A 19,472-nucleotide genomic window follows, 5' to 3' on the forward strand; every position below is an offset into this window, starting at 1 on the left:
TTACACAGTTACGGCTATACTGGTAGACCAGCTTAGGTTAAAAACTAGGACAGAACTCAAGATTGGTGCTTCTGGCCAGATGAGGACCCTATATTCTGTGGGACCAGTTGTACATCCAAAGCAAAAGTTTGTAAAGAGGACACTATTAAGTAGATTTACATTCTTGTTAATAAATAAATAAGCATATGCAAAGGAGCAGAGTCTGTTTTCTCTCAAACAGCTATGATCTTCCTACTGCTCAACCCACACACCGCCCCCCAACAGGGGTTAGAGGTCAAGACAATAAATTTAGTCCAATCTGATCATCTCAGGCTGATCCAAGTTTTTTTTTTAAGTGAGAGATTTTTGCTATAGGGCAAGAGAGCTCACCAGAGAGACAGAAAGTAAGAAATCATCTCCCCTCCGGGGGTGTGAGGGGGATAGCCATGCCACAATCCCTTCTCTTCCGTTCTCCTCATGGGATTTTGGGCACACATGAACACACATCCAGCATGAGTTTAAGCCACTGGGTTCAAGACTCGAACTGTGGTCAACTACATGAGAGTCCAGCGACATAACCATTACACCATCTGCTGGTCCCTTGAACACTCTTTAAGCAGCCTTATAGATGTCCCTTTTGCTTGGCTCAAATAAATGCAGTCTTCGTATTTCTTTCCTCTTGTCTTGTTTTACTTCAAGACAGTATCTCATTGCATGAAGGAGAGACTTCAAACTTCCAGCCAGAGGAGAAGAGGGTTGGCTCTCATATCCGTTCTCTCGTTCTCCACTAGTTTCTGCCATAGAATAACATGACTCCCAGGCTGGTAACCAGGACGATAGGACTAGGCCTTTGTAGGGGTATTCTTTCTGCTGTTATTGAATGAAAATAGGTTGTCTCTGACTGCTACAGACTGAAAGTTTCTGTCCATCCCTATGCCCCAAATTCAGATGTTGAAACCTAACCCCTAATATGGTGGTATTTGGAGGTAGGGCCTTCTGGAAATAACTAGGTCATGACAGTAGAGCTGTCATGAATGAAATCAGTGCTTTGCAAAGAGTCCCCAGAGAGCTCCTCTGCCCCTCACCATGTGAGAATGCAGCAAGGAGACAGTTCCCTATAAGCCAGAGTAGAGCCCTCACTTGACAACAAAGCTGCCAACATCTTGATCTTGCACTTTTGAGCTCCAGTAATGGTATTCCGTTATAGCATCGTAGCGTTAAGGCACAAATCTTTTCTTTTCTTTTTCTTTCTTTTTTTTTTTTTTTTTAATTTGTCAAAGGATTCATGCACTCACCAGAGAAAGAACGAGACAGGGAGAAAGCATCCCATCTCTAATAGGATACGGTTACACTGCAATCCCTTCTCCTCCATTTCTCCACCCTACTGGGATTTAGGACACACATGCACACAAGCCCAATGTGTTTTTCAAACAGCTGGGTCCACGACTCAAAAAGTGAAGTCAGCAATATGGGATCCCCCTCTTTTAACCACTAAGCCACAAGACTGGCCCAGTACAAACCTTGAAATTCCAGTACACACAGTCTTCATTCTCCACCCAGGCCTCTGCAAGTCCTCTCCCCAGGTCTCTTACACACACTTCATATAGCCCAGGAATGAGAAGCACCACCACAGGCTTCACCTGCTTTTTGCCACTACCTCCATGGCATCACTCTAGTGCTTGCTGAAAGCGGACAGCTGCACAGCTTGCAGACCCCAAGAAACATCCCACCTGGGGAACCAAATGACTTGGTCAGCACAAGAACTGAACAGAGGCCAACAATCCATTTGCATCACCAACATAACATGTCATAACATCATGAGCTGAATCATGCTTGTCTTTCAGACTAAACCATGGAGGTTAGTCTAAACTTGATGACTGGACCCTACATTTTTTTTTCATGCTTCCATCCCCGGATGCCTGGAGTAAAATAAATCCACAGTTGTTTTTTATCCTTAAAAACTGCTGAATAAAAAAGAAACAAGGCTGTTGTGTCTCATAGCTGAGATAAAGGCCAGATAGGGAATGCATGAAGGCTCTTAGCTAGCTTTGTCCTCTTCCACTTGACTCTGAACATGAAATATCTATATTCCTTCTTCTGCACAGGACTCTAACTCCTGCTCTGTAATGAATCCCTTTCTGATTCGAATACATCTTGAAATGATCACTACATTTTTAAGTTTAACTACAGTTACACAATCATTAAGTTTCTTAAACCTAACTACTATGAACGTTTCTGTATGGATTACAGTGGTAACATAAATCTTTAACAGTTTGTCAGAAAATGAAAGAGCATACTATAAACAATTGAGACACTCTCCCTTAAAAAAAAAAAAAAGAAAAATGTCAAATTCATATGACACTAAGTTTGGCATTAAATATCTGTAACCCCTCTGAACACTATTTTTGGGCCACAGGTTAAAATCTGAAATGTGGGTAGTGTTGTTCTGATGTGAGGGATTCAGCAATACAAACAGACAATTTACAACTAAAATGATCATTTTAAAAAGAATTACTATATGCTGAAAAATTTAAATAAGGAGAGTAAGAATTTAACTTCACCTCCAGATGACAAAAATGATGTTAATGGAAGAGAAGGAAATGATGGTGACAAAGACAGTGGTGGCAAGAGGGAAGGAAGGAGATAACAGGCAAAAAAAAAAAAAAAAAAAACAGAGAAGAAAATAACTGCTGAAAATAATTCCTGAAAACAAAATGAATACCACTTTAAAATAAAGTCAGATTGTTTTTTAAGATTTATTTCTTCCATGAAAGAGAGAAACTCTGCAGACAGACACCTCCAGCAGAATCTTGATGTCATGATCCACTCACAGCTTAAGTCAGCCCCAGATTTCAGACACACCGTGCCCTCTTAGGGAGGTCCACAGACGCAAACCCAGCACCTTCTCATGTGGGTCAGCCTAGCAGTATCAAGTTTTATCACTACACCACCATCCAGCCCCACATAAAGTCAGATTTTACAGCATTCTGTTTAGGCACCTATGTTTCTTTTAAGAGATGAATCTTCAAGGCCTGATGATTATTAATAAGAATGTATTGATTACTCACCCTGTGCAAGGTACTGTGCTAGCCACGAGAGCTAAAACAACATGTAAAGCATCAGAGAACTTATCTAATCAAAAGGACTACATAAATGGAAATAGGTAAACCACAACAGAGTAAGCTCTAGTCCATGACCCCCGATTCTCACTGCACACAAGAAAATCAATTCCGGGTGGACTGCAGGTCAAAACATGAAAGGAAAAACACTTTAGCGTATAAGATAACAGAAAATATCTTCATGATATTGGGATAGGCAAAGAATTACTAGCCAAGATCAAAAAAAAAAAATTGCTAGTTAAAAAAAAAAGAGAGAGAGAGAGAAAGAAAAAGTTAAAACCAAAACAATTAAAGTTAAGGACTTCTGTTAAAAGACACACACACACACACACACACACACACACACACACACACAGCAGTGAGAAAAAAAAAGGAAGTTATAGAGTAACTGAAAATTTTGCAACATATATGTGCTAGTATTCCAAAATTTTTTTTTTTTTGGAGAGATTTTCACTGTAGGGCGCGTGCGCTCGCCAGACAGACAGAGAGAGACATAGAGACAGAAAGCGAGAAATCACCCCCCAGGGGGGATGGTCACGCTGCAATCCCTTCTCCTCCATTCTCCTCTCGGGATCTTGGGCACGCACGCACATGTGCCCGGTGTGAGTTTTAAGCCACCGGGTCCGGGACACGAACCGCGGTCGACTACGTGGGAGTCCAGCGACATAGCCATTACGCTAACTGCTGGTTCCCGCAAAAAATATTTTTAAAGACTGTCCAAATTACAGGTCAAAAACCACACAGACTCCCTAATTTTAAAAACTGGCAAGAGGGTAGCATAGTGGTTAAGGCACTGGATTTCAACATAGTTGACCATGGTTCAAATCCTGGACCTAGTGGCTTGAAACTCGTACGTGTGCATGCATGCCTGAAATCCAGAGAGGAGGAGAATAAGGAAAAGGGACTGCAGCATGACCATCTGACTTCTCACTTTCTGTCTGTCTCTGTCTCTCCAGCAAGTGCACTGTAGCAGAAATCTTAAAAAAAAAAAAAAAAAAAAAAAAACAAGAAACCCAGAGTCCACAATGACATATTACTTGATCATAAAAATGAATGACATTCTGATACATGCTACAACATGAATGAACCTTGAAAACTTTGTGTTGAGTAAAACAAGCCAGACACAGAAAGAAATATTGTGTGATTCCACAGAGTAGGCAAATTCATATAAAGTAGATTGGAGGTTACGAGGGACCAAGGGAAAGCAGAAATGAGGGGATTACTGGTTCATATTATTGAGTTTCTTTCTAGAGTGATAAAAATAATTTTGAAAATAGCGGTAATACTTATACAATACTATGAATGTATTTACTGCCACTTAATTATATACTTAAAAATAGTTTAAATGGGGGGGGGAGGGGAGGAGGACAGCAGGTGGAATGGTGGTTAAGGCAGTGAACTCTCACGTGGCTGACAATGGTTTGAATCCTGAACTCAAAGCCTTGAAAATCACACCAGAAACATGTATGTGTGTCCCCAAAATAGTGAGAGGAGTGAAGAATGGGGGAGAAGGGATTTTGGTGTGGCCATCCCCCCTGGGGTGGGGTGATTTCTAACTTTCCCTCTCACTGTCTCTATCTTTCTCTGGCAAGTACACATACCTTATGGCAAAAACCTTAAAAAATTTTAAATTGTAAATTTCGGTTTTTATACAAACATACATGCAGTATAAACACATTTTTTAAAAATAGCATAGATCAAAAACCATCAGATTACACATTTTAAATAAATGAATTACATGGTATGTGAAATGTGTTTCTCTCATTTAAGAAAAAAGAGAATGTTGCAGGACCAGCAGTTGGCGTAATGGCTATGTCGCTGGACTCCTATGTAGTCAACCATGGTTCAAGTCCCAGACCTGGTGGCTTAAACTCACTCCGGGCGCGTTTGTGTGTGTGCCGAAGATCCCAAGAAGAGAATGGAGGAGAAGGGATTGCGGCGTGGCCATCCACCCCCATCTCCCCTGGGGGGTGATTTCTCTCTCTGTCTTCTCTGTCTTTCTTGAGAGTACACATGACCTATAGCAAAAACTTCTCAAAAAAAAAAAGAGAGAGAGAGAAAATGTTGGGGCCGGCAGGTGGCCTGGTGGTTAAAGGAGCACTGGATTCCCACATGGCCGACTGCGGTTCAGGTCCCAGACCTGGTGGCTTGCTTTCTTGCTTTCCCTTTTTTCTCTTTCTCTCTCTCTCTCTCTGGGCAAATTTTAAAAATAATAACAAATGGAATTAAATAAATATTTTTAGAAAAAGAGAATATTTAATGAATTTGAATGATTCAGCTTATATAAATTTCAAAACCATGCAAACTAATCTCTTGTTTTAAAAGTCATAAATGTGGTTACTGCTGGGTGACAGGGAATGGTAGCGGGATTAATAGGGGCACCAGGGGCTACCAGGTGCTGGTGATACTATCTTCTGATCTAGTTGATTCCACAAGCATGTTCACTCACAATGACTCACTAAGTAGTACTCTCAGGATACCACACAGTTTTTTGAGAACATTACACTTCTTGAAGTTCTTAGGTCCTGTTACTATTGCCTTTTCTAGTAAATACAGCATCTCTGAAATACATCATAATTTTTAAAATGACTATATGCAATTCAATGCACTGCAGTACAATGAACTAAGTATAAATTACAGAAAGGCAGCAAGAACATGTGAGAAGAGAGTGGGAGGCTATTTTAACTTAGTTCACATAAAGAGAAAAGCTGAAAAATTATGCAATTATCATTTTCAAAATCAGAATACAATTGAAAGGCATATTCAATCCACAGCACAAAAGAATCTGTTTTTGATCATCTTTTGAGAAAATGTCTGTGCCTTAGTAAAAAAAACAAAAACAAAATTTAATTTATCCAAGTATTTCAATATCAGGTACAGAATTTCAACTTTTTGCCTGGGAAATAAGAAAACTGGGTTAGTTATTAGCTAATGTAAGACCAAAGGCTGCTAAATAGCAAAGATCTAAAATGCACCCACTTCCTCAATACAGCAAGCACCCTGCAGGTGCACAGCGCAAAGTGCTCATCTCCTGGATGCGTAAGACAAAGAGGCACATCAGTGGAGGGCGGGAACCAAGGGCTCAGCACAGGCTGTAATTGCTCAGGAAAGCATCAAAGGAAAAGATCTCCTACCTACCTACCATCAAGTCGGCTCTGTGTAATGTGATCTCCAACCCAGACTTGGGCTGAGCCCGACACAGTAGGTAAAACAGAGCTCACCATTAGAGGTTGTATACTGTAGATCAACCAGAAGGGGATGGGAAATATGAGCAACTAAGGTCAATAGGTAGAGAGGCCCAGAGTGTTACCTGAGGGGCAGTGGAAACATGAGTGAGGAACAGTGGAAAGAGCTAAAGGACACTGAAAGATCCACTAAAACTGTGGAACTGATCCTCTAAGATTTAGAGTTGCTGCTGTTGTTACTGAAGGTAGAGGGGAATACGATAAAAGCAGTATCTGACAAAACCAACATGGCAGAGAGTAAAGAATAGATCAAAGAGAAGGATAAAAGGTAGAGGGGAATACAATAAAAGCTGTATCTGACAAAACCAACATGGTAGAGAGTAAAGAATAGATCAAAGAGAAGGATAAAGTAAAGGCCAGAGAGAAAACTGTTAGAATAATGTAAACTTGGGGCTGGCAGGTGCCATGGTGGTTGAGGGCACTGGATTCCCACATGGCCAACATTCCCACATTCCCTATCTCCTCATGAACCCACCAGGAGAGTTGGCCCCCTGGCTCAGCAGTGATACACTACTCAAGAGAAGACAGATCCCCACATCCCACATGACAACCATGGGTTTCATCTCCAGCCCAGTCAGCCTGAAACATGCTGAACACATATGCAAGTGCCCCTTATCCAATGGTCTAGAGGAAGAGGACAATGGTATGACCAAATCCCAAAGAGGTATCTCTCTCCATCCCCCACATGCATTCTATCCTTAAGGGGGCCAGGGGAAACAGGAGTCAATCATAGGGGCCTTATCCTAGTCACTTAACCACTCAACACCATGAAAGTATTAAGTTTCCTTTTTATACTTCCATAACCAAATCTCAACACATGAATTTTGGGGGTATACAAACCACTGCAATGTATGTACCTAATTAGCTAACATACATGAAGAAGAACAAAAAAGGTTTCGAGAAATGCATTCTAAATATGGACGAGTTGAACTAGTAAACATGCTCTAGTGGAGTAATCACAAGGAAAAGGACTGGAGGGGAAAGGGCTCCACTACCCTCTAGTCAAGTCAAAGCAAAAGCTGGCATGCCAGCTTCTACTTTGTCAAGGGAATGTGAGCTGAAAACTCAAGAGGAAGTGCTGAAGATTGCAAATTATTTTTGAGTTCATGGTCTTCATCATCATCAGTTTATAGAATATTTTCTAGACATTCGAAGAGTAAGCAGATTTGATTTATTTTAATGCAGGCAGATGGCTTGGTCATAGAAATTGTGAAGAGATTTACTGAGCGGCTTCATCAGATCAAGGACATTATGGAATTAAAGGGCTCTAAGAGACCTTACTGGTCCAGTTCCCTGTGGCTCACAACATTACACTTTCTTATTAATGAGAAAGACAACTCCACTCCCTGAATTGGAAATAAGTGAGGATTGGGGGACAAGAGCACACTAACTTGTTTAAGGGAGTGTAAATGTTAAAACTGAAACTGGAAATACAGACTGATCAACAGACAGCTAAACATGTCTTGCTCAGAAGGCAATGAAATCAGGAAAGAGGAAGAATTAAGTCATAATTCCAAAACTGTTTTCATGGAAATGAATTATGTTTGTGCTCCTGTAACTATTTCAGAATATGAAACGCAAGAACTGTCTCTGACTCAGTTTTAGGAAAAATTTAGTAACCTAAAAACAGATTCTACTTAACAAGATAACAAAGTAGGCAGAGTTTATGAATTTCAGAATTCTCTCAATTCTGAGAGTATAATTTAACTTTGTCCATTTTAGAGATCAACTTGGTCGGTATAAAATCACCCTTTCTCATGAAAATGCAAAAAGAACAGATGAGAAACACTATCAATGACACTATCAATAACACCTACTAATAACATAAAATCAAAATTAAGATGTACCCTAAGTACACGCCTCCCAAAGCTTTTCACTTAAGTATCACCATTTCCCTAAAATTCGCTGTTTTAAAATTTTCACAGGTTTTTCACTTTTTCACTAGTAAAATGTATATATTCACCTAGTACCATGTAGGTAAAACTTAGACACCAATGTCTGGCATAGAAAAAGAAAAATCAGAGACCAGCAGATGGTGTAATGGTTACATCACTGGACTCCCATGTAGTTGACCGCAGTTTGAGTCCCAGACCCAGCAGCTTAAACCCATGCCAGGTACGTGTGCATGTGTGCCCAAGATCCTGAGAGAATAGAGAAGGGATTGTGATGTGACCATCCCCCCGGGTGGTGATTTCTCGCTTTTTGTCTCTCCATCTCTCTCTGTCTTTCTAGAGAGCACACCCAGCCTATAGCAAAAAGTTCTCAAAAAAAAAAAAAATTGAAAAGATCAGATGCAGTTACAATAGTAAAAAGAAACTATGAGGGTACTTCAAAAAGTTCATGAAAAAATTGAATTAAAGTATAATTTTATTTTGGTTGGCAAAAAAGTTTAAATCCATCCCATGCATATTTTTATAATATTCATTGTCTATGAATGAACTTCCTGAAGACTCATATTTGTCATATTTATTGCCTGCTTAGAACTGACCATCTCCTGACATACGAAATTTGTTGGCGATATAAAGGATGTATTAATAGGAGAAAAAAGAGCAGTGCATATAGCCTAAAGCAAAGTACAGAAATCAATTTTAAAATACATTTTAAAAAACAAGATTATCCACATTTAAACTACTTTTTATAAGTTTTCTACAACAGATGAAGATGACGTTAATTCCTAGAAGTCACGCTAGGCCTAGACACAGTAGTGTGCATTGTGCATTGCTGCGCAGCAGGCTGAGGACACATGGGGAGGCCAGGTCGGTTCTCAGCTCACTCTCACAGGTCCAGGGAGATGACACATGACTGCAGTCCCAGCTTCTCAGGAGGCTGAGGAAGGAGGTATGACACGGCAAGGCCCTGTCTAAATATGGATGGTAATGTCTTTGACTGGACTGATATGCAGTATATTCATCCTGGGAAGATTCATTTTGTGTGCTGTAGAGATTTACATTAATGAAATGTAAAAAGAAAAAGAAAAAAAAAAAACAAGCCTGTAGAATTACACTCCGGGTCACATCTCCAGTGGTACACTCTGGACGGAACTCTTCTCTCCTGACTTCGACTGGCGCTGAACAATCCTCATAACAGCCACTGCTACTAAGCATCTGCTATACGGCAGGCATCGTGCTAGACACTTTAAGGATGTCAGATCTGATTTACTTTAGTACTTCTCAGTGCAAAAAGTAAGCAATCTCCACTTTATTACATAAACTCGAACTTGGGGCACTAAATAACATTCCCAAAGTCACAGGGCAAAAAAAAAGACAGTCAGGAACTCAAATCCAGTATGTTTATATAAACTCATGAACATTTACACAATGCTACTGTTCCCTGCAAAAATGTCAAATGTGAACATACAAACAACTGCACTCTGTGTATATTAGACTTTTGAGATCAAATACCTATGCAAACTTAGAGATTATACATGCAAGGGTGTTCACACACCTTTTTGATCATTAACACCAAAAAGTATGAGACAATATAAATATCCAACAATGGGGAAAGAGCTAAATAAGTCATGGCACATACTTCCTATGAAATACCAAAGTGTTATTGAGAAGAGTAATGCCAATTCATGGAACAAAAGCAAAAAAAAAAATGCCCATATTGAATAATATTTTAAAAACAGAGTATATAGAACAATATTCACGGCATGGCTGGATTTTGAATCATACAGAAAATGCAGACTTTGTGATTAGAAAGAGGTCTGAAACAATGCACAGCCAAACCAGAGAATTTAGTAGGTGGAAAAGAGGCATGAGTCACTTCTTAGCCACTTCAACATTGTTTGAATTTTTACACCTACGGTATGCTGTTTTGAGGTTCTTTTAAAATTTTTTAATACTGGGACTAGCAGTTAGCGTAATGGCTATGTCGCTGAACTCCCATGTAATCGACAGTGGTTCGAGTCCCGGACCCAGTGGCTTAAACTCACACCGGGCGCATGTGCGTGCATGCCCAAGATCCCGACAGAAGAATGGAGGAGAAGGGATTGCGGTGTGACCATCCCCCCGGGGAGTGATTTCTCGCTTTCTCTCTCTCTGTCTCTCTCTGTCTTTCTGGTGAGCGCACGCGCCCTATAGCAAAAACCTCTCCAAAAAATTTTAATATAAAAATGAGTATTAAAAAAGTTTATTTATTTTAAAATTATATATATTCCACTTAATGTCATTTAACATAGTATAGATTTCTGTAAGTCTGTCTGTCTTTATAAAATAATTCTTTAAGAAAACTTCTAGTCCATGGACCTCTGGGGGGCGTCCCCAAGACACCTTCAGAAAGACTGTGTGACAGAAACTATTTTTCCTAATAACGGTACTGTTATTTGCCTTTCCCCTGCAGGGACATTGGCACTGGCGGTACAGAAGCAGTGGTAGATGAAAGTGCTGGCACTGTGGTCAGGTCAAGGCCTTGGCGTGAGCTCCACCACAGTCTGCACCATTGTGCAGTCACGGTCTAAAGAAATTAACAGTCCAGTTTCACATAAGAATGTCGGATAAAATGGAAACGGTAATTTTATAAAGTCCTGACCTTTTGCAATATTCTGTGTGACAAAGTGAAGAGTATAAAACTGCAGTCATTCATGTTGCACACTCAGGTTGCAAGAAAGAGCACCAGTGGTGCTGTGTGGACTCGAGGCTGAAAGAACTCATCCCTTCTTCTCATGGACCAGTGTGCTTACTTGAAAAGAACAGTTCCCAGGATGCAGTTATTCAAACTTGGGTATTTGGCAGGCATTTTCTAAAAACTGAACAAAATAACTTCAAGGGAACTAACTGATCTTTTTGTTTGTTTGTTTTGGTTTTTTGCCAATGATAAAATTCAGGTCAATACTAAAATTTCAGAAAAATTATATCTGATACTGTGAGTTTAACAGGTTCATGATACTTACAAATTATTTGACAAGATTAGTGGTGATATTAGCAATTGTCATTTTTAAAACATTATACAACATATTAATGTTCATTAAGATCTCAGTAACAGAGTAAACCAGTATTTTCCAATACTCAAGCATAATATTTCAAAAAGTCATGCAGAAATAGGCCCTGGCACTGTAGCAGGCTCTAACTAATACTGCTACTTGGCAGGCTCAGGCCAAATGGAAGATCTGAGTTCAAATCCCTGCCCCTCCTAATAAGCCAGGTAAGGTGACACATGCCTATATTCCCTATCACTCAGGAGGCTGAGGTGGAAAGATCACAGGACAGCAAGACTTTATCTAAAAAACAATCTTTTTTTTTTTTTTTTTGGAGAGACTTTTGCTATAGGGCACGTACACTCGCCAGAAAGACAGAGAGAGAGAGAAAAAAAGCAAGAAATCACCCCCCAGGTGGGATGGCCACGCCTCAATCCCTTCTCCTCCATTCTCCTCTCAGGATCTTGGCCACACACACATATGCACCCAGTTTGAGTTTAAGCCACCAGGTCCAGGACTCGAACCACGGTCTACTATATGGGAGTCCAGCGACACAGCCATCATGCTAACTGCTGGTCCCAAAAACAATAAAATTTTTTACGAGAGATTTTTGCTATAGGGTACATGTGCTCACTAAAGAGACTGGGAAACACCAAGAAATCACCACCCCAGGGATGGCCACGCCACAATCCCTTCTCCTCCATTCTCCTCTCAGGACTTTGAGTATGCACGCACACACACCCAGTGTGAGTTTTAAGCCACCACATCTAGGACATGAACCACTGTCAACCACATGGGAGTCCAGTGATGTAACCATTACGTCACCTGCTGGTCCCACAAATAAAAATTATTTTTTAAAAAACCATGAATAATTAGAAGATTTATCCAAAGTGAAAAACAAACCAGTAGATTTTAATGTAACAAGAAATGTTTACTTATATGATTTCTAATTCTGCCTTGCAACCAATGTTTAAGAAGCATATCATGTTGGGGACCAGCAGTTGGTGTAATGGTATGTCGCTAAACTCCCATGTAGCCAATTGCGATTGAGTCCCGGACCTGGTGGTTTAAACTCACGTCGGGCGCATGTGCGTGCATGCCCAAGATCCCAAGAGGAGAATGACGGAGAAGGGATTGCAGTGTGGCCATCCCCCCTGGGTGTTGATTTCTCACTTTCTATCTCTCTGTCTCTCTCTGTGTTTCTGGCAAGCACACACGCCCTATAGCAAAAACCTCTCAAAAAAAAAAGGAAGTATACCATGTTGGAACCAGCAGGTAGCGTAATGGTTACATCACTGGATTCCCATGTAGTCAACCACAGTTCGAATCCTGGACCTGGCAGCTTAAAACTCACACCAGGCATGTGTGTGTGTGCCCAAGATCCCAAGAGGAGAATGGAGAAGGGATTGCAGCATGGCCATCCCCCCAGGGGGTGATTTCTCACTTTCTGTCTCTCTGTCTCTGTCTCTCTAGGGAGCACACATGCCCTATAGCAAAAATCATGATTAAAAAAAAAATACCATGTTAAAAAAAAATACCATGTTTTGGTACAATATCAAGAATTTCAAAAATCATTTTAAAATGCTTTTGAAATACTATGTATCTGGGTGAGGCTACAACTCTTTCATGTATTTCAACAAAACCAAAAAAACAGATCATAATAAATGGAATGCAGAAGCACATGAGACTATAGCTCTTTTCCAATAAGTCAGATGTTAAAGAGATTTCAAAAATGTAAACACTACCACTCTTCTCTTTAATATTCTTTGGTTTTGAAAAAAAAATTATTACTTAACATATATTATTTATGTCAACATAGACTTGTTTTTAGAAGGATTAATAAATGTTTTCTAATTTTTCAGTTTTAACTTCTAAAATAGTGAATACCAACAGACAATCCACATAACAAAACTCTTTATGGTCCTCAATAATCTTTAAAGCCAGACAGTTTGAGAATCTTTGAGATATCCCGTTAACACATTTTTCACATCCTCTGCATACTGCCCTAAGACTTGGTAAACAGGAGTTGATAGACAATCTATATTTACACATGGGCAAAATGCATAAATGAGCTGAACTACAAGCTTTACTAATGAAAGCATAAAATGCTAGCCTAATTTAAATATGTTCTGCAAGAGTGACATTTACTATACTGTAGACTCTGTTTCCGCCATAAATTTTGTGTTCTGGAAAATGATCTCGACCCGTGGGAGCTGACAGAAGTTATATCATAATACATATACTGATGGACTTGATTCAAAGAAACAAAAGTGAGGTATTATGATTAATATTTGATGTGTGCTATTTAAACTGTCTTTAAGCACATGGTTGGGGATTCAGTTATGATTAGTAGATAGCTTTGGCATTTTGCGAGAGAACATTAACAACACTGCAGATTGAAAGGATGGTCCATAGGGCACGTGCCATGGCTGGGATAAACTACGAATGGGAACATGTAGAGTTCAGGGCAAGGGAAGGGAATAGGAGGAAAAACTACTGCCAGTCCCTACTGGAGTGTTATAATACCCCACATGAACTAACTGACTTAATGCTCTTCTTTCTAAAAAGAAATCTCTATACACAATGATGTGGACAAGGAGAGGAAGGACACAGACCACAAAAGGTGTTCATTTTAACTAATTTTACCTGTTTTTGGAAGACTAGTTGTAATATACAAGACTAAGGATCACACGTGGAAATGAGAAACTTCAAGGTTTCAATGAATTGTCAAAAAATGAGATCATTCTTTTGTACATGGTACAAAACATTCAGAATTCCTTAGAAAAAGGCACTGCAGAAATGTACTTCAGAGTTTTAGGATTATAGATAAGCTAAGAATATGTTTTGAAAGTCCTGTAAGTGCTACAGTTAGTTTTTAAGTAAATTTCCCAAGAAGTCAGAAGTTGAAAGGAAAAAATAAAGGAACATATTTCTATTACCTGTTCCACAAAATATATACCAATGTTTAATCATTACTCAGAGCTGACCCAGTCATTCCAATTCCCTAAAGAAAATGTTAACAAAAATTGTTTTTCATTTTCAAAAAAGCATTTTTTTGGGGGAGGGGGGTGAGGTGGGGAGAGGTTTTTGCTATAGGGCACATGCACTTGCCAGAAAGACAGAGAGAGACAGAAAGTGGGAAATCGCCCCTGGGGGGATGGCCACGCTGCAATCTCTTCTCCTCCATTCTCCTCTTGGGAACTTGGGCACGCACGCACACATGCACTCAGCGTGAGTTTAAGCCACCGGGTTTGGGACTCGAACTGTGGTCAACTACATGGGAGTCCAGCTATGTAGCCATTACACCATCTGCTGGTCCCCTAAAAAAAGGCATTCTTTTCAGATACCCCAAGCACACAGGCATGCCACCTGTTAGTAAACACACATTCATAATTATCTACTGAACATTACCATGTGGCAGGAATAGTACTGCCACTTGGGGAAAATATACATACATACACACATATTCAAGAATTATAAAGTTAACTTCACGAAACAAGGGGGAACTACTAATATATAGCTATGCCATCACATCCACATAGACTACCACCAATGCCCAGCTTCTAAAGGGATTTCTGGGTCTGCCTGGTTGCCTCCAGGACTGGTTGGTTGGTTTTCAGTCTGTTTGGTTTTTTTTAATCAAGCTTTAAAACTGAGTTGTATAATTACAAGAAGCCAGGAATGACTAGATTTATTGCCTTAGAAGACCTGATGATATTGGTAGAAAAATACAGTATCTTCCAAAATGGGAAAAGAGGATGAGGAGGAAAGAGGAGAGAAAACAATCAACATTAATGAGAATATAGAAGAGAAAGACTTGAAGTGAGCAACTGCTGTGAACGATGAGACTTTGGGCAAAGGCGGGTACAGGGGTTCCCTATCTTACATAGGGATACTGCTATGTTGCCACTTGTGATTGTCAATACACTTGGGTAAAGATGAGTCTCTTAAAACTGGCCCAAAAGTGGTCCCATTACATCAGTTACATTCACAATGTCTCATTGTGTTACTACATATTTGAAACCCTCAGTGAGAAAACTTTCCAATCCCACATGGTACACTTTAACCATCTATACCAACCAAATCCTGCCCCACTAATAGTCACTAATATTAAAGATTCTTCCAAAGAACTCTATGAGGTACCAGAATTTCCTGAACTCAGTTCTTGCAGGATCCTAACCTCTTCACCAGCTACCAGCAATGCTTTCCTAAATAAAAGTAAATCTCTAACACTGTCAGCTTGTTATTTAAATCTCAAGATCAAAAAAGTCAAGTTTTCAATAACATAAACCAGCAAGCGGACTTTTTCAAAGAACTTCTTATTAAATAACTTTGTTAACATTAGCAAATGTATATTAGTTTAAGTCTAATCAAAGACATAAAAATTCATATTAACATAATTCTTCTGTTATATGTGAATGAGGGAGAGTCATACCAATTATTGCCTCTATAGGGTCTGAAAGGGGAAATGATCATTTTCCATAATTCTGTAATATATGAGTGAGGCAGAGTCACACCATTTACCACCTAGATAGGTAAATGGTCTGACTTTCATACCACCTGAAAGGAGGAATGCTGAACTAGCTGCAGATCAATGGCTGCAGATCACTTGTAAATTAGGAAAAATGTTAAATTCTCTCTTTGATGACTTCACATTTCTACAATTTAAAACCATTACAAACTATTTCTATAGTTTCTTCCTTAGGTGGTAAGAAATAAGGGACACAGGGCATCAATTACCCAAACTAAACAGAAAGAAATAACCCTTCCAACATTTAGTAAGAGAGGCTTAACTAATAAGTAAACTAGTGAACTTTCCGCTTTGAAAACCAAACTCAGCTCAAATCGGATGGATTTTTGAATACCACCCAAGAACTGACAACCTCTCTGAAACCAGTTGCTCACAAAGTATCATCAAGAGAGGATTTCAGCTTCTCCAGGTGCTCTGGGGGCTGTTCTCAAAATGCAAAGGTGAGATCTATTTGTTAAAGTTAGTCTTCATCAAAGAAGGAGAAAGTTGACTGTGTTCACTTGAAGTGCCGAGACTACTAGAAATGCAGCTATGCCACCTCAAATTGCCTACAATATTTAAGGGTTAAGAGAGTATGAGTAAATGGCTTTCGTTAGTGTAGATAACAATAGACTTAGAATCTCTACTGGACATGAACTCCTTACAGATATGAGACTTTTAGTGGAGAAAGTTCCCCAGCCTTCTCCCAACCCAGCAAGTACTGCCAGTCCTTTAATTTGTATTATTCACTGCATCTAAAGAACTTTGTGCACCAGGACATCACCTTTTTTGACACTAAATCACATGGCTTAAGTATGAAGACTTAAATGAGAATTTTCATTATAAATGTTTCCACCATCAAAGTGTGAAAACACATTTGAAAACGTGTCACATACTGTTACTGGGGGGGAGAGACAAAACAAGCACCTTTACCCATTGCATCACTGCCCGGGTCTGACAACAGTTCTAAGCATAACATTTCAAAAGTGCTTGGTGATTTCATATTTAAATTGCTTCCTGCATAGTCCATGTTCAATATACAGTAAGATAACTTCTCCAAAATTTTCACCCAGTAGCTGTCACCTTTCATGTGGGTCGAACTACAGATTTTAACTGAAAAGTGAATCATTCAAAAACAGTTACGTAATTAAATTTAGAGTTGAGACTTTGAAATTTACAATAAATTTTTAATAGTGCTAACATTTAAAAGGCTCATGACTTGTTTCATTTTCATTTCATTTTATGTAACTCTTCTTTTTTTGTGGTTGTTTTTATAAATCATCTCAAACTCCAGAAAGTTATCTGCTATTTCAAGGAGTTACAAACACAAGAAACACTTTAGAGACAGCTAACCCAGTGGTGGAATGACACAGACATCAACTTTTCAATTCTAATTTCCTTTGAAGTGACTCCACAGAGTTTTAATAAAAATAAAAAGCCAATCGTTTGGCATTCACTTTTTTTATTTAAAAGACACTCTATGTTTCCCTCTGGTACATAAGTTCACTGTAGTGCCAATGCTGTTGGTTATTTATCTAGCATCCATGTCCCTTCCCCTCTTTGGAATGAACCAACTTTGACAAGGTACCTACCTGTCCTGTTCATTCCACATTGGAAATTTAGGGATGGACCACGATTTGTTCAAACCAGCTCTGCCACTGACTGACTCAAGGACAATTCAGTCAGGATGTGGTAATCTAGAGACTGGTACACTGGCACCAATTGGCGCGCTACCGGTTCATACTCATTCGCTCTTTGTGCTAAGGAAACTGAACAACCCTGTCTTCTTCCATGGCTAACTGAATATTAGCCCAAGTCGGCATGCAATGCTGTCTACTATCTTGCCCTCAACTACCTTCTTAGCCCTTTCTCCTTTGTACATCTTTTGCTTTAGCAACTAGAAACTTGACCTTCCTAAAACACACCTCTTCACTTTCCACTTCATATTCTTTATTCAGGTTGTTCTTTAGCGAAGAAAGCCCAACCGCTCCCATTTGAGCCATTTTGAAACATACTCAAAGTCCAGATCAAAAGTAAACTTTTCTATGAAGTCTTCCATGATCTCAGCATTAATAAATGGAACCCATACAAGAGTATATTCCTTGTATTATAAATTATCAGCACGTACTTGTAGCCTATTTTAAAACTGCAAACTCCTTCAGGGTTGCAGACAGGCTTTTTCGCATCTTTGTTATTCTACCACCATCTTTCCCCACCAGATACTCCAATGCACAGATTAGTTGTTCTGTAAATATTCGCTGAAAAACAACGAACACATTTTTTCAAGGGTGAAAAGTATCTCTACAAAATAGAGTATCACAAAGACTGAAATGTCCTTGGAAATCTTTTAAAATATCCTCATATGACTTAGGAGTCGTTCTGCTCAAGGGAAAGGAACGAATCAGATGACCTTGCAAGACTGATCCTGTGAATTACATCAATTCTTTAGAAGTATTTCCTAATAATTCAAAAACAATCATACGCAAATACCATTTACCAAAAAAGTAGGCTCTTATTAATGTATCCAAAGCCTAATAATTGATTTTTTTCTATCAAGAATTTGAGCTGTTCTAATAGTAATATTAGTAATATTTTATAATATTTTCAGTTCTGTCCAAGGACTGTATAAAATGCCCATTTACTCTTTTAGTTCACACTTGAAAGAAGCAGGACAAAGAGAAACACCGGCACTCCCACATTGCTCCCAGGACAAAATTAATTTGGAGCCACAAATTCATGAAATATACATATTTTGATGTTATTCATTATCTGCACATCGTCACTAAAAATGTACCTAATGAAGTCCAGAAAAGTTATCTGCCCTCTTGATCATACCTTCACTAGTTTCTTTGGAAAGAGTATACCAGAAGTTTCTGTAGTCTCTTTTTCCCTACTAAATATGTCTGTACAGTTTAAGTCAGCTACTGTAAACTTGTGCTCCTTCAAGATCTGCAGGTACATTATCAGTTCGAAAGAGGCTATAAAGCAACTGGAAACAGGCCAGTGTCTCCGGAAAGAAAAAAAGTTAACCACGATATTTTATAAATCATTAAATCTGCTTTTTAAATAAAACTCTTCTGAATAAATTTCATTAAATTTCAGCAATCAATTATATGGGACAGAAAACATGATTCCACGAGACAGTGCACACATTGTATCAAATGAAAATCAGAGCCTAACATACAATAGCTATTCACACAAATTAAAATGTAAGATTAGAGAGAACATTAAACTTAAACAGATGTTTAAAAATCGTTGACAAGAAAAAGGCATTTATTTCTTTTGTTCTGATGTATTTTCGTGAGCCAACTTAAATTCTTTGCAGCCAAAACTAGAATGTCAATAGATTCTCATTTTCAAATATACAGTATAGGGCACTATGCAGTTATTTTCAGAAAAGGGTCATTTTCTGTTTAAACGTGCGTACGCTTCTTAAAGGTAATGTTAAAGCTACAGGTTCCTGTTTTCCAGATCACTTCATTGATTTAATCGTTTTGAAATACAACTTCGTCCAAGGTCACGGTAAAGCTACAATTTAAAGTTTTCCTGCAGCTTCCGAATACGGAAACTGATTCTAAACACTGTTACGTACTGGACCAGTAAGTAAGGGAGCTCGTTATATATTATTAAGATCCCACAGTCGCCAGGAGCATCGCAGGGTGAGAGGCGGAGGCGGGTGCAGGACCCGCCAAGACCCAACAGCA

At 39.1% G+C, this 19,472-nt stretch overlaps 1 protein-coding gene across 1 annotated transcript in view; it reads right to left on the reverse strand.

The window, feature by feature from the left end:
• IGSF11 (immunoglobulin superfamily member 11) overlaps nt 1-19,472 on the reverse strand; it is a gene marked incomplete in the record, with an annotated part of 166,551 nt that overhangs the window by 146,830 nt on the left and 249 nt on the right.

Source organism: Tupaia chinensis, unplaced genomic scaffold (assembly GCF_000334495.1).
Source record: "Tupaia chinensis unplaced genomic scaffold, TupChi_1.0 Scaffold144909_1, whole genome shotgun sequence".
NCBI lineage: Eukaryota > Metazoa > Chordata > Mammalia > Scandentia > Tupaiidae > Tupaia > Tupaia belangeri.